This window comes from Marmota marmota, unplaced genomic scaffold, assembly GCF_001458135.2.
Source record: "Marmota marmota marmota unplaced genomic scaffold, marMar, whole genome shotgun sequence".
In the NCBI taxonomy this organism is placed as follows: Eukaryota; Metazoa; Chordata; class Mammalia; order Rodentia; family Sciuridae; genus Marmota; species Marmota marmota.
In genome coordinates, this window is record NW_026000005.1 from 42,825,542 (window position 1) to 42,842,612 (window position 17,071).

Here is a 17,071-nt window from a genome sequence, read left to right on the forward strand (position 1 = left end):
TTTTCCTAATGATTAATGAACTAATGATGTTGAGACTATTTTTATGTGCTTATTCATATATTTTATCTAGTAAAGTATTCTTCAAAACTTTTGCCCACTTTTTTTTTTAAGTACAGAGGATCCATCCTAGAGCCTGTAGCATGATAGACAGGTACTCTAATTCTGAGATACAATTCCTAGCCTTTTTGTCCAGTTTTTAATTAAATCAGTGCCTCCTTATCCCTCTCCTTCTTATGCTTATTTTTGTTTTTTATTTTCAGACAGGGTTTTGTCAAGTTGCTTAGGGCCTTGCTAAATTGCTGACCCTGGCTTTGAACTTATGATCCTCTTGCTGTAGTTTCCCAAGCCACTAGGATTACAGGCGTGCACCACCACACTTGGCTCAACTTCCTCTTCTTCAATGGTAAGAGCACTTTAAGATTCCAGATGCAAATCTTTTAACGGTTATAAACTTTACAAATATTTTCTTCCAAACTGTAGTTTAGTTTTCATTTTCTTAATGACATCTTCCATGTACCATTATTATTATTTTTTAAATAGGAGAAAGTCCAATTTGTCAACTGAAATGAGGCAATCTAACCTGTCCAATTTTGTTCTTTGCCAATTTGTTTTGATTATTCCAGATCTTTTATTCTACATATGGATCAGCTTATCAAAATGTACCACAACAAATGCAGAAGTTCACTGAAATTGAAAGGGACTGTGGAATGAATCTATAAGTCATTTAAGAATTGTCCTTTAATATATTCTTTAGCTTTCCAGACCATGATTATAAATTTCTCTTATCCATCTTAAGTAGTTTTCATTGAACAAATCTTGCATTTCTTTTATTACATTTATTTCTAATGTTTCTAAATATTTCTTTTTTTTTCCTGGTACTGGGGATTGAACCCAGGGCATTTTCAAACTGAGCTACATCCCCAGTCCTTTTCATATTTTGAGACACAGACTCACTCAGATTTGTAATCATTCTGTCTCAGGCTCTGAAGTCATTGAGATTATAGGACTGTACCACTTGGCTAGATTTTTATTCTTTTGATGCTTGCTGGAATGAAACTGTTTGCTTGATTTTATTTTCCTTAAACCAGGAATGCCAATTTGTAGCATACAGAAATACATTTATTTTTTATATTCTAAGACTATGTCAAAGTCACTTATTTTCATAGTTTGTGTGCATATGTGTGCGCACAAACATGCACACACATGCTTTTCTTAATAATTTCTACATACAGGATCAAGTCATCTGTGAATAGACAGTTTTACTTCTTTACAATCAGATGCCTTTTAGTTGTTTCTCTTAAGGCACTGGCTGAAACCTCCAGTACAATGTTGAATAGAAGTAGGCAGAGCAGGGCTGGGGTTGTACCTCAATAGAGCACTTGCCTCACATGTGTGAGGCACTGGGTTCGATCCTCAGCACCACATAAAAATAAATAAATAAAATATTGTGTCCATCTACAACTAAAAAACATACAAAAAAAAAAAAGTAGGGAGTGCTGACTTCTTTCTTGTTTCAGATCTTGGTGAGGATGCACTCAGTGTTTTACCCTTAAGTATAATGTTGGCTCTAGAAGGATGGTGCCCTTTTTAGGAGGAAGAAGTTCCATTCCTACTTCTTTTTGAGTTTTTATTATAAATGTAAGTTGGATTAAAATAATGTCTTTCTACACATATGGAGATGATACTATGATCTGAATGTGTCCCCTTAAAATTCATGTTGAAATCTTAACCCCCAAGGTGATAGTTTTCAGGGGTGGAGCCTTTGACAGGTGATTAGGCCATGATAAGTTGAGATTATTATCCTTACTGAAGAGACCACAGAGAGCTAATGCCCCCTTTTCATGATGTAAGAACATAGCAAGAAGGTGCTATCTATGAGGAAGTAAGCCCTCACCAAATACTAAATTTGCTGGTGACTTGATGGTGCCTCTAAAAGTGTGAGAAGCAAATTTTTTAATAAGCCACACAATTTATGGTATTTTTGTTATGACAGTCCATATGGACCAACAAATAATTGTGTGTACTTTTAGTCTGTTAGTATGGTGTTTAAAATTGATATTTTGATGTAAAACCAACCTTACAGTCATAGTGCATAATCAATCCTTCATATATAATGTGGGATTTATTAATACCTTGCTGGGAATTTTTGTATGTCCATGAGGAATACTGATCTGTAGCTTTTTTTTGTAATGACTTTTTGTTGCTTTGGTATCAGGGTAATAGCAGCCTCATAAAATGAGAACAGTTCTGTTTTCAGAGTTTGTATATGATTGCATAATCTTAAATTTTGATTAAATTCACCATTAAATCTATTGGGGCCTGAGTTTTCTTTTGTGGGAGGATTTTAAGTATTAATTTTTTTACTTTTACATAGGTCTGCTATGAGTTGAATTGTGCATAGGTTTTAGAGAAAGCATGATCCTGTCAATATTTTGATCTTGGACTTCAGGTCTCTAGAACTCTGAGCAAGCATCTATTGTTTTAAGCCACCTAGTTTGTGGTACTTTTCTTTTTACAGCAATCCCAGAAAATGAATCAAGGGGCTAGAAGTATAGCTCAGTGACAGAGCACTAGGATGCATGAGGCCCTGGCTTCCATCACAGCACTGATTTTTTTTTTTTTTTTTTAATGATAGAATTGAATGAACTAAATAATAATAGTTTGATATTATTTCAGCTAGGCATGGTGGCGCACACATGTTATCCAGTGGCTCATGAGACTGAAGGAGGAGGATTCCAAGTTCAAAGCCAGCCTCAACAACTTAGTGAAGCTCTAGGCAACTTAGCAAGACCCTATCTCAAAATAAAATACAAAAAGGGCTAGAGATGTGGTTCAGTGGTTAAGCACCCCTGGGTTAAATCCCTAGTTTAAAAAAAAAAAAAAGTTTAATATTTCAATTCAATATCTTACTCCCAATAATGGTAGGATTAACCAAACAGAAAACTACTAAGCCTTGAAAAACACTAGCAATCCAATTGATAAGTAAAAACCAAACACATTATATGCAATAAGCATAGTGCTATCTTTTCTCATGATAAAAATAAATACTTTTGAGGCTTTAAGAATTATTATTTGTAAGGTGATATAACAATTACATGCCTTTTATGTTAAAGGACTTTTGTTATTGATTCTTTAGTATTTTTAATACTTGTTCAGTGATTCTACTGACTGCCCCACGTTAATGTTTAAGATATGTAGTTATTATCCAGGTGATGCATGCCAGTTTAATTGGGACTTGAGAATGATACAATATACCAAATTAGAAACTTAAAAAACAATTTCAGTGTGCTCAACAAATCATAGAGAATAAAAGAGAGTGTTTAAGAAGATTCTTTTTTCTATTCCCTTAAATGTCTATGAAATTTTTCACTGATAATATTTGATGGACCTTTATTTTATTTACTTATTTATATGCAGTGCTGAGAAAGGAACCCAGTGCCTCCCAGGTGAGAGGCAAGTGCTCTATTGCTGAACTATAACTCCAGCCCTATTTCTTTCACTGATAATATTTGAAACCGAAATATAATTACCTAAGTACATCCTTAATCCCTACAACTGCATTTTTACAAGGTTAATGGTCTGAGACCTCTTGATTTCTCTTGTATTTGATGTATTATGATAAAGACAAGAAAAATCATGCAATTATAGAAAGGTGTACTGGGTAATAAAAATAAAAAATTAGATTAGTATTAATTGAATGAATGCATATGGTCATGGATCAGAAGGGTAAGTGGGGACCCCTTCTTTTTGAGAAATTACATTTATTTTCCCCTAGGGAAATATTTCTGTAGGCAATTTACTGTTTTCCTCTTCCATTTGACTCTTCCTGGGAATTCAGTTTCTGTCAGGAACTTTCTAATCAACATAGTGTTTTTAAATAAATAATTTATAAAGCTCAAGTATGCAATTCACTGAAAATCTTGTCATATTAAAGTCTTAGATACATATGTATTTCCTGTAAAGGAGCCATATTTTCACTTCAATTTTAACTCTAAAATAAATTTTTCTATAAAGAATTCTGGCAATTACCAATGACAGAAAATAAACTTCCGATTTAGGCAATTTTTGTTTTAATAGGCAAAACACAGCTGCTACAACTGCCAATAACTAAAAAGCAGCATAAAACCACCTGTTTTCGGTTGCTTTGTTGGAAAAAGTGCATCTTTCCCCTAGTTTTAGAAGATCTTATGCCAAAAGATAGTTTTCTCCTATGAAATAAATACAGCATTATAACATTTAACTTAGTCTGATTCCAACAAGTGAACAAATGACACGTGGACCTCAAATACCTAACACCTGAATTCCTTATTAAGGCAAACAGACTCAGCAGTGCAGCCTCCGAGCTAAGTTTTAGGGAGTGCCATGTACACCCCGACTTTGTTCCGCTGGCCTACTTCCTAATGCTGAGATAAGCGGCTCTCACGCCGTCTGGGGAGAACTTTTGGAAGTAGGAGTTTGCCTGTGCCACCAACCATTCGCAGGCAGTAGCGGCCTTCCTGCAGCTGCTCAGGGGCTTACAGCACCACCAGACCCTAGCAGGCAGTTTCTCCGCCCCGAAGGAGCCAGGGCGCCTGTAACTCGCCCTTCTCCCCACAACGAGTCCCTCGAGAGCAACCGCTCCTTTGCTTTGCGCGTGGTAGACGGCTGTTAGCTATTTATGACAATAAGGAGTGTTATTCCGCAAGTTTCTCACGGATCCTGCAGATGAGTAGAAAGAACAAGCTCAGCCTACTGCGCTCTGCAGCGGCCCTTCCCCACGGCGACCCCGCGGCCTCCAGCACGCGGGGACCACCGGCCAGACACGCACAACTGGGCATGCGCCGCGGCCTGGCTGCGCGCTTTACGGCTCTCTTCCCCAACCCGGGCCCCGTCGCGCGGCTGCTGAGGCTCCCTCTATAGCCGGAGAAGAAGGAGCATCTGGGATCGGCGTCCGTGCGTGATGACGCACTTGCGTGCGAAGACGTGTGGACGCAGGCGGGCCATAGAGCGTGAGTTTCCACGTCTGTTTGGCCCCTTTCGCGTAGCTGGTTCTGCGCTGCTTCTCTCCCGTTTTCCCTGGGCCGCGGGCGCTGGCGGCTGGGCGGGGGTTGCGGGGCGGCGGTCGGCGCCTCCCCAGGGGGAGGGGCTGGCGCGGGGCAGGGTTGGAGGCGCCGCCTCTGGCTCCTGCGCGCTCTTCCCCAGGTCTGAGGGCGGGTCGGATTTTCTTTCCGCGACTGTACCCCGGGTCTCCTGGTCGTTGCCCTCTCTGTGCTAGAGGCCGACCTCACCCGGGACGAAGTTCCCAGACGCTCAGGTTGGGGTTGGGTCTAACGGAGTTCTGCAAGATTCTTTTTGAAAATAGGACGATTACGGCCATGTTGCGTCAGCACAGGGCAGTAACCTGTACCTCTAAACAAGTTGTGGCAAATTGAATCCTAACTTCAGATGTGATATTTAACTTAGGAGAAGGGAAATCCACCTAAGCGGATTTAACCCTCTTCTGCTCAGACCTTAAAAAACCTTTGGATACTTTTTCCAAAAGTGGATCATCACATGCTTATGTTTTTTCCAAACTGAGCATAAACTCTTGAAAACTTAGCTTATTATCAAAGTGAATTGTTGCATAGTTATGATTCCGTTGTTGAGCTGCGTAGGTCTCTTGCTGTAGTTCAGTGGCACTAAATTTTTTTTTTCTCTTTGAAATTGCATTTAAAAAAGCTTTGAAAGCTCTAGTGTGTCTCCCCGCCCTCTTCCGCTTTCTAATAAAACATTAAAGGCTTCTGACTTGCTGCTGGTCTGGACTTGGGAAAACAAGTGATCTTTCAAAGTATAGGGATGCGTTGGTTCCTGTGTTGTTCCATCCGCATCACCTGGGAACTTGTTGGAAATGCAAATTTTGGCGTCTTATCCCAAATTAGAGATTATTTTAGCAAGCCTTCCGTTTGATTCCCAGTGCATCTGGCGCTAAGGTTTCAGAATGACTGACATTAGTGATAACGCCCATTGTGGAGTCACAGGGGGATTTGAATTAAGTTCAAGTGTAACCTAGATATAGAATCTTGGACAAGTCACTTAAATGTTACTTCATGGGCCATGTGAAAACGAACAAAAGCATTTATCACCAATTCATAAAATTCTCACCAAAGGTGAGATATTGTTATTACGTTAGGACTACCTGAAATTAGTATGAGAATTGTGTTGGAAGGATTCTTTGTTGGGTTAAATAAGAATTGTGCGTTAGAGGAGTGTAAGCAGGGCTTAGAGGGTATTTATTCTGTTAAATTGTAAGTAGTCAAGATTGTTGATGCAGGGTATTCTGTTAAAAGAGCAGTTGTTCTAATACTAACGCTATTAAGGTTGTAGTATTGTTGTAGAATCAGTAATTACGTTGCAATGTGTTTTAATGTTTTGGTATTTCTGGTTTCGTGGACTTAGTTGCAGTTAGTTATGTTCTTTTGACCCAAAACTTGGAAGAGACTGGAGGTAAATACTTCCTTTAGAGTTGAAAAGCATTATAGAGTAGTGATTAGTATAAAACAAAACAAAACAAAAAACCAAGACTAATGAAAATCTGTCCTTGTCTTTTGTTCCTGTATGTCATACAGCTCCCCTATAGCAAATAGGCCTCATATCTACTTTCCATACTTCCATTTTGTGGAAGGATCACAGGAGTTAAGCTAGATGTACCTTCATCCTGCTGTTTTTTTTTTTTTTTTTTTTTTTTTTTCAGATTGTCAGATGCAGTGTTTTCTTATACCTATTCCTTTCCTTTTTCAAGTCGCCATTGTAGGGTGAGAAAAAGAAATATTTGGTATCTGAAGCTACTGCCCTAAAGCCTTAGCTCATTGCAGTGTTGAGAAGGTTCAGTGTCAAACCATGGCCTATGCAATATAATGCTTTGATTAGAGAACACTGTGTATTGTGGGTGAGAGTTTTCAGATAAACATGTCACTTTGGATATCAGATTCTTAAGTAATTTTGTTGACCCTCCCATCGACAAATTGATACCACCCCATCATGAAACATTTGTTTTTCAAAGGCCCCAGATAATTTCTTATTCTCCATATGAGAGAGGCAAATGTGTAGCAATGGTTTGGGGTCACACAAACCCTGCTTTGGTTTGGGGTCACACAAACCGTGCTTTGAATCCTGCCCCTACTATGTACTGATTGTATCTATTAAGACAAATTGACATCATTCCAGCATTACTTTTTTATTCTATAAAATAGAAGTCATAGGGTGCCTATTCAGCCCATTGAATTAAATGAAATAATATGTAAAACATGTCTACTATATGTTAGTAATATACAGGCTCAGGAGTGTTTCCTTTTGGACAGACGAAAAAAAGGTATTTATTGCCTCAAATCTAACCTTGGTCCATTCATTTTTTAATATTCTTATATATGAAGTATTTTTTTTAACCTAAGTGCACTACTTTTTAAGTAATAAGATGCTGAAGTAGAGTCAAAACCTTCATATAATCATGAAAAAGAAACACTTGGAGGAAGTTAAAACTCTAATTGAGGTTGAAAAAATCTTCATTTTTATCATAACAGCAACTTCTAGAAATTGTTTTGGTGTATACTGAAGGTCAATGCATGGTTAATATTTTAGTATCTTTAGTGATTCTTCTATCGCTGATTTCAGTGGTAATAGTCAAGTATAGTAGGGGAATATATCTGTTATAGAAGATGACACCTCATTGAAAAAATACACCAAAACATAAGGAAATGCTGTTAGTCCTGAAAGAATTAATATTTTTCAATATGGATGCTTAGGAATAGCAACTGAAACAGTTTGTGTTCCATTTTTTTTGATGAATTTCAATAGCTTTAATTATTTTTTAAAAAATTTTAATTTTTTAATTTGTTTTAATTAGTTACACATGACAGTACAATGATCTTGACACATTATACATTTGAATCAGATGGGGTATAATTTCTCATTTTTTTGAGTGTACAGGTTGCAGAATCACATTGGTCATATTTTTTTTAAGAAGTAATAAAAACACGTTTTATATTTCTATATATTGTTAGGTATATATGGGCATGGAAAATACTTGAGAATGAATCTAGCTTGTAATTTAATTTACTTGATAGTGTATTGTAACATGGAGATGGGGAACAAATGTAAAAATAAATAATTTATATCATTGTAATATGGAGGTGGGGTTAAGTACAAAACAAAATAATATATTTACAGGAGGTTAAGTATGTGTGTGTATATGTAAAAATTATTTTAAAGAACATTAAAATAGAATTACTTAAAAAGATTTATTTCCTTTAATGCTGTAGTTATGTCCTCTAAACAGAGAACAATGTCTGTCCTGAAAAGTTTAGAAAATTAGAGGCTTTGAGATCAGTGAGGTAAAGAGCTCTTGATTCTGGGTACCCACCTTTAGAGGAATATCCAGGGAAGCTAGTATTCTCAAGAACTAGGCAGGAAACTACTGGAGGGTTAGAAAAATCTCAGGACATGAACTATACCTAAAAATTAATGACATTAAGAATTCTGGTGAATTGGATTCACAAACTTGCATTGATGACAGTTCCCAGTTTTCAGCAGTGTCAGCTTATGTATAGCTTCTCCTTCAGCATTGTGAGTAGTTTTTTTCCCCCCAATGTAGCTTTTGATTTGACCCATATTTTACAACCATGGGATTCTGTGCGTATTTTTGAGAAATCAAGATTTTTTTAAAAAAAGAATCTGAAGTTGTGACAGCTGTATCACTATTAAAAGCTATTTAGTATTTTAAGCAACTGCCGTTTAGCATTACAAATGACTCAGGGAAAAGGGGGGAGTCAAAGAAAATATACAGTATTATTTGTGTTTACTATCTACCATATTTTGTTGTAAAGGCAGCTGTCCTGCATTTATATGATCAAGTGTTTTTTTATGGTTAATAATGAGCTTTCATAAGAAAAATAATTTCAGATGCTAAGTGTTAGATTGTTATTAATAATGGTAATAGTAATAGTACATTGTCTTTTTTCACAGGTTGGGGAGGGTTTCCTGGTGACAGCTGGAGTATGGGGGAGGGGGAGTCACTTTCAATCAGCCAGCTGCTCTGTGTAGCATCATGATGGATAATTTGGGCTGTATTCAGAAAAGAATATGTATCCTATTTCTGGGATGCAATAGATAGTGTGCAAGAGTCCTTTGGGATCTAGATGATAGCCAGCTAACAGTGTATGCATTCAGGTTTGCATGTTGGTGTTATTTACCATCTAGTTTCTTGGACATTGTTACATGCACATCATAATTACAAAGCAATAAAGTCTAGTTCCACTGGGGGAGAGGCTCATTACTTTATGGAGAGGAAAGGAAGATGAAACACAAAATTTAGTAGTGTACTTTCATGTAATATGCTATTTCATTTATTCTTCACAATAACTCTAGGAAGTAAGTGGAATTTTTCTCATTGGGATAGAAAAACAGAAGCTCAGAACGATTGATTACGTGATTTGCCCATGGCCACCTACTAGTAAGTGACAATATGTGTATTTGACCCTAGTTCTTGTGGTTTTAGTTCCAGGAATGTTGTCATTACACCAACAGCTATTTCTTCATTGTGCTAACTTGCTTATGCATTTTTAATCCAAAGCCACAGCATCAGGATAGTAATGAATGAAATTTATGTACATAATACAGTGCCTTCAAGTTTATATAAATAATAAATAGGAGTGTGTGTTTTGGCAGCTATGTATAATTTGGGTTTTTTCCCTTGGGAGAAAAAGTCTCATAGGCAACAATGAAAGAAATTTTGTCACCCTTTTAATGTTACTAGTACCAGCAATTATTATAATGTTGTTTGTTATAATGAATCAGTTGTGATTCTAAATTTGAACAAATTTAGAAATGTTGTGCATCTTGCCCATATTACTCTTCCTTCGTACCAGTATATTAAAGGATATTTTTTTCTTTCGAGGAATGTTAATTTTGTGTTAATAGGGAACCTTTTAGTTTTCAAAATTACTATGTACCATATAATAACTGAAAAAGAAATTCTTTCATTTTCATGAAATGAAAATTTTCGTTTTCATTACTGTTTTTCGTGATGGGTTTTCAAGAGTCATTTCATCCTCTTCCTCATTGCCCATATGATAATATCTAGTATTTCCTTTTCTCTCTTCCTTATGTCATATATAAAACTTTTGAAACTTATTTTTATTGTTTTCTGAACACTCCATGCACCTTTACATACTTTTTTGGGGGGAGGGGTTATTGTTATTTTTAGTACTGGGAACTGAACCCAGGGGCACTTTACCACTGAACAGTATCTCCAGCTCTTGTAATTTTTTTTTTTTTTTTTTTGAGACAGGGTCTTGCTAAGTTGTTTAGGGCTTTGCTTAGTTGCTGCTGTGGCTGGCCTTGAACTTACAGTCCTCCTGCCTCAGCCTCCTTAACCACTGGGATTACAGGAATGTGCCCCCATACCTGGTTTACATAAAGTTTTTTTGTTGTTGCCATTTTTTATTTGTTCTAATTAGTTATACATATCAGTAGGATGCATTTTGACATATTGTACACAAATGGAGCACAATTTCTCATTCCTCTGGCTGTACATGGTGCAGAGTCACTCTAGTAGTGTAATCATACATGTGTATAGGGTAATATATCTGTCTCATTCTGCTGCCTTTCCCATCCTCACAGTCCCACCCCATTTCTCCCTCCCCGCTACATAAACCACAGTTCCTTCATTCTTTTCTGTCTCTGCCCCACTATGGATCAGCATCTGCTTATCAGAGAAAACATTCAGCGTTTGGTTTTTTGGGATTGGCTTATTTCAGTTAGCGTGATATTCTCTAGTTCCATTCATTTAACTGCAAATGCCATAATTTCCTTCTTCTTTAAGGCTGAGTAATATTTCATTATGTATATGTACCACATTTTCTTTATTCATTCATCTGTTGAAGGACATCTAGGTTGGTTCCATAGTTTAGCTATTGTGAATTGAGCTGCTATAAACATTGATGTGGCTGTGTCAGTGTACTATGCTGATTTTAAGTCCTTTGGATATAAATCAAGGAGTGAGATAGTTGGGTCAAATGGTGGTTCCATTTCAAGTTTTCTAAGATATCTCCATACTGCTTCCATAGTGGTTGTACCAATTTGCAATGTATGGGTGTACCTTTTCCCACACATCCTCACCAACACTTATGATTGCTTGTATTCTTGATAATTGCCATTCTGACTGGAGTGAGATGAAATCTTAGGATAATTTTGATTTGCATTTCTGTAATTGCTAGAGATGATGAACATTTTTCATGTTTGTTGATCCGTTATATATCTTCTGTGAAGTGTCTGTTCAGTTCCTTAGCTCATTTATTGATTGGGTTATTTTTTTTTTTTTGGTGTTAAGTTTTTTGAATTCTTTATATGTCCTGGAGATCATGCTCTTAATTTAGTTCTTCATCATATGATAATGTTGCTGTTTGTATCTTTGCTTCTCTCTCTAAGCTGTGGTTTCCTAAAAGAACAGCCCTTGTCTCTATAGGCAGATGTTCAAATAGTTGTTAAATGAAGGGATATAGATGGAGAGATACAAAATCATGTGCTTATTGCTATAGTTTTACATTTATTGGTTTTCTTTTCTGGGTTCATGTTTGGAGAAATGTGATGATATGTATTTGTTAAAGAATTGTATGATAGTAAAAAAGTGAAGGAGTAAATCTCTTTGTAGAAAACCATGTAGTACCCTTTCATGTTTCTTCCTGAAGGTCATGATATTGAAAAGATTGAAGAAGCTTTGTATTCAGTTTTTTTTGTGGGGGGAGTAGGGGCTGTTGGTCTGTATGATTTGATTGTTCTGAAGTTCTAGGCAGAACCTTTTATTGAGTGATAACATTTTATTAAATGTATATACTAGACTTCTTTTGAATGATGAACAAAGGCAGGAGATCCAGTATTGGGAAAATCAATTCAATAATTAAAAGTATTCTTTAAAAATATCAACTTTGTATAAGTAGAAGACAAATTTTAGATTGTCTGGTTTTCCTTTTGAGACATCATTCCTCATCCAGTGTCCAGGTTTATACACCACCTATTTGACTGAGAGGACTTTGTCTAATTTGTGCAGAAATTGCTCTCATGCTCGCATCATTAGTTCTGTGTATTATTGCTTTCTTTAGGAATAGTATGTTGAGATACAGCTTGTATAACCTCTGCATTTTGGTTTTTCTATGGGCTTTAGTGTTGTACTCAGTAGAAATGGGAGTTGGTGGTGCTTAAATTAGGATCTGTTTATCAGCCCTTTGCAAATGCCATTATTTTGGGTGGGGTTCTTCATTTATAAACAGTAGAAACCAGGTTATCTGAGTTACCAAATAGTTTAGTCACAACAACAAATTATTGGAGTTGTGTGGATCAGCTCAGAGAATCAACAGAAAATCCAGACTCTACCCGCTTGGTAAACATAAGCAGCTAGGTGACCTCTCAAGGTTTGAGTAGATTATGTAGATCTGGAAGGCTCTTCAAGTTAATGTTCTGAGTATCAGCTCCAAAACTGTTGGTCCTAGTTTCTCTATACTAGTTCTAATTCCAGAGAGTTGTTTATTCATTGTCACCTTTGAATCAATATAGGAAAGGTCACCTTTTATTGACAGTCCCCTCTTCTCCTTCAAGACCATATTTAATAGAGGTGGGGAATGGATTCCTGTTACTGGAAGAATAGGGTATTGAAGCTAGGCAGGCAAAAATTCCTAACCTGTCCCCTATCACCAAGTGATTTGTGGATGTCCTATGCGTTTTGGGAACATAACACGTCTTTGAAGTCTGACATGCTCTCCCCACTTCTTGACTCGTTCTTGTGCAGAGAAGATTTCAGTCACATAAATAATTCAAAAACAGTTCTTACACAGGGATTAAATGAGGGATGGTGGTGGTGGTGGTGGTGGTGTCGTCAATGTCTATCGCTTTTCATGGACTTTAGGTAGACAAAGAAATATTATGTGGAGCAAACATGAAAATAAAATTCCTTAAATCTTCTTGAAGAGAGTGATCATGGGATACTGGCATTGTGGCTCCCCATGTGACTCCTAGTTTAAAAACCTTGGTCTGAAGGGCTGTCAGTTGGGAGAACTTTAATGAGCTCTCATTACACTAAAACTTGTGGTCTAAAAGAGAAGGAACTGGCTTATGATTGATATTGGAAATCATAAGTGGTGATGGGTCAGAATTGGACTTGGCACTAATTCACCTAGCTGTGGAGCAAAATTCAGAATCATATACCAAATCTAGTAGTTTCATTTTTTTCAGTCACTTTTTATGTGTAAATGTAGTCTAATAATTTCTGTTAAGACTATAACACTTAAAAGGAGGGAAAGTAAAAATTATGCCAGCTGACATATTGAGATTTTTTTAAAATCTCAAAACAGTGGAGGCTCATTAAATTCTCAAATCATCAGATAATCTTGATAGAAACTCTTATTTGAGATTTTATTATAAAATTTATTTTAATTAAAACCTTTTTCTTTCATGTTTCTTGCACGTACTCTATTTTATGGTTTTAAATGTAAATGTATAACTGAATCACTCAAGTTTAAAAATATAGAATTATAGAAAGTCTTAGAAAATAATTGGTACTCTTGTAAAAAATGCTTCAAAACTTTAAAACTTTTTATCTTCAGTTTTATTTGTTTAAATGCATAAAACACTATCATTGTCCAATTTATGGTTATATTTATGAAATTTCATTTAATACCAAATGACCCTGTCTTTTCTCTTCTTATAGGGTAGAAACTGCAGTTAATTGTCCTAAGGTCACATGGCTAGTTTGTTTTGAGCTTTAACAAGGGCCATGCCCTTAATTATACTGTCCAGTACTGCATACATTATATCGTAGCCTTGTATATAATTTTGACAAAAGGCATTGGGACATTTCTTTTCCCAGAGCCTATTTATTTACCCCCAGTTCCCTGACAACTTCTTTATGTTCAGAAACTGTTAGAATGTGTTGTATTACCCATCATCTTGTACCTCTGTTTGTTGTGAATGTGGCAGTAGCTCCTATAGTACAGCAGCGTGCACTGTGAAGCCTTTTGTCCTTTATGTCTTAGAGCAGGCTGACAGCTTTCATGCTGAATTCAGCAAGAGTACTTTTCATTTAACAAACTAAATGTTGTTTTCTAGGCGAAAAATAATTGAATGCTTTTAAAGATGTATTTGATTAACAGGAGGCTGAGCTCTGTAAATTAATTATAACTGTAATGATGTCATAGCCCTGTCTTTTGTTATTAACCAGGTAATTGACCAGAAGTTTAGAAGCTTATTGTAACTGACAGTAGTTTGACCTTGTATGCTGTTTGGAAGTGAAACATGCACAATGAATGTAAATGCAGTTTGTTCATTGAGCTGCATGTGTTGTCAGAGCATCTGATCTGAGGTTCTTATTTTTATTCTTCTATTATTTCTTTGTTGAAATTGGTGGTTAGGGTTATATCCTTGAACCGAGTATTATACTTATTTCTCTTACTAAAACCATCTGGCTAAACACAAATATTGTCTGTGTCCTTGAATAACTATAATCAGAAATGAAATGTTGGCACATTTAGAATGTACAGTCCAGTAAACAAATGTCAAAATTAAATGAGTCTTGTTTTAAAAGTGTATATGATGGAAGGTAAAACAGCTTTTGATAGAGAAGCCATAAAGGAGAAAGTAGGGGTGTGTTTGACAGTTGAGAAATTTATTCCCTCTTATTCTAATTTGTCCAAGAAAGCTAAAAGCATACTTGGGTGATGAGAACCTTTACCCTTGGTGAGTTTGGTTACAGAACAAGATGGCATGTAAGAATGGGATGTGGAGTAGAAGTGGGATAATAATGGCTAACAGACCACAGTTCTAGGTGTTGGACTTCCCCTCCCACTAACTTGTGCTTACTGTACAGTTAGCTCTTCTCGAATACGACGTTTATATTCCTGAAAATTATCATATTAGGCAAAATATGGTAATAAAACCCCTGGAGTTTCTGAACAGATGTTGTCAGGAGTACAGCACTCAAAAACTTTGCCAGTGGCATATTGAAAAAAAAAACCAAAAAGGTGAGAACCTAATTACATGATAGCACAGTTTTATGCATGTTAAATGGTTAAGAAATACATAAGCACTATAGTAAGTATGGCAGTTCAACTTCAAAATGTCTTGAATGTTGCTTTTAGAAGTGGTTATCAAAAGAATTGCAGTTTGTGAATTATTGCCAAGTGGTGGAAGGAGGGTCATCTGATATTAGATGGCAAGTTGTAACTGCAGATGTGTATTAGTATAACTCATAATGTATTCTCTGAACTGAGGTAGCTGGAAGATGTTTGAGGAATATAAAATTGTAATTTTCTTGAATTTCTATGTAATTTGCTTCAGGTAGGTGCAGTTTTCTGCATGTATTAAATATGAAATTTATATTATTTGTTATATATTTATATAATTGCATACTTGTATATTTATAATGTATGTTTATGTTACATATTTATATGTGTGAAATTTATATTATACCCAAATTATTACCTTACATATTAGTTGCATTTGAATATATTTGCTCATTTCAGAACTTGCGTTATAATAAGATTGATGAGATTTACTGCTTTTATTTCTCTAGTTGTTAATTCTTAAGCTGGTCTACACTTGGACTCCAACAATTCATCATAATTACGATTTATGTGTTCCTACCAATTACTTCCTCCAGTATCTTCAGTTCTAGGTAAATTGATCTTGACTATGATTCTCTATATCAGCCACTCTCCAGATTTCAGAGGGGTAGACTGACTTAACTCCTCAATTGTCTGACAAATCTAATTATGTTATTTGATTCTCTGTTCACCTTTTTTCTAGTTTGGAGGTCAAGCTCTTTCCATGTCAGAACTCAGACTGGAAGTTAGCCCTATATGGTTGTATTTCATTTCTCTGTGCTAAAGCACATACATGCTATTTTCTCTCTTTAAAACTTCTTTTCTTCTCTTATCTACTTATATCTTTCTATACCTGGTTCAGGTGAGGAAACTTCTCTACCATCTCTTCTCTGAATTGACTGAATTTTTTCTGTATTGACACATATGTGTATATTACTTGCACATTTCCAAAAAGTGATGCCATAAGACACAGGACTATAGTAAAGGAAAATGATAACAACACACCCAGAGGGCTGCATAGCTCTCAGCAGAAGAAAGCAAGTTTAATAGGGGAACTTAAGCTTTTTCTAGGTTTGATAGGCTTTTACACAAGGAACAGTAAGTCTGAATGGTGTTTTATAACAATACAAAGATGGTTTCTTTGGTGGGACCTATATCAAGGCCTCTGATATCAAGTTGCATTTCTGCAGAAGCCATTCTTCAGAGGCGGAGTGATCTGTGTAGCTTTTGGTGATTTGACAAAACACAGAGGTAAAAGTAAGGATAGTGATTCTTAATACCAGTAAATCTTAGGTGAAAGCAGTTTGTGTTTCTCTGTGACTTCCCTTTCAGATGAAACTTTGCTTTGCAGTTAGGCCAGGGGGTGAAGGAATGCAAAGTAGGGGATACTTTATGACCCTAAACCTTCCTTTCAGAGTCCTCAGCCAGATGTGTGGCCCTGATGGGGTCCTCTGAGAAGCCAAAGGGGCTTTTGTTCTCCAACTTCTCCATTTGTTTCTATGAGAAAAATAATTAGAATTTTAAAAACTTTTTATTTTTATTTTTTTAGTGTAGCTTTAACTAATCATAGTTACCAAAAAATAATTGGGTGTTTGAACAACAATATTTTGTTTTATTCTCCTAAATATAGATGTATAAATTGATTTGTATTAAGAAAACAATTGCAACTGATGTGGAGTCAAAGTTTTATGCAATGAGATTTCCTATATTGAAATATTTTCTAAATACACAAAAATGGGCAGGTTTAATGGAAGTACCAGCTGCCTTTCTTGGGAAAGACTATTCTTTATACTGAGATTACATCCTTATTTTTTTATGTGATTAAAGTGTCATATCTCTCATTAAGTGACCGTAAGATAATATCTAATCTGAGCTCTGACACAGAAAGAGCTTGTCCTCCAAACAAGAAAAAATGCTGAACTGAAAATCAAAAAAGATTTATTACTTTCAGTGTTTGACTAACTTGAGAG

At 36.0% G+C, this 17,071-nt stretch overlaps 1 protein-coding gene across 8 annotated transcripts in view; it reads left to right on the plus strand.

Moving 5' to 3' along the window:
- Positions 1–4,866: 4,866 nt before the first annotated feature.
- The window catches only part of Rhbdd1 (rhomboid domain containing 1), a 138,836-nt gene continuing 126,631 nt past the window's right edge, over positions 4,867–17,071 (plus strand). For 2 of the 8 annotated variants that reach the window (XM_048808652.1, XM_048808651.1), the window contains exons 1-2: positions 4,942–4,988; positions 9,379–9,463. The gene's annotated coding sequence lies outside the window, so the exon portion shown is untranslated. Of the gene's footprint in view, positions 4,989–9,378; positions 9,464–15,571; positions 15,674–17,071 lie in introns of those variants that run through there. The other 6 variants (XM_015481468.2, XM_048808653.1, XM_015481465.2 and 3 more) reach the window with 6 other exon arrangements.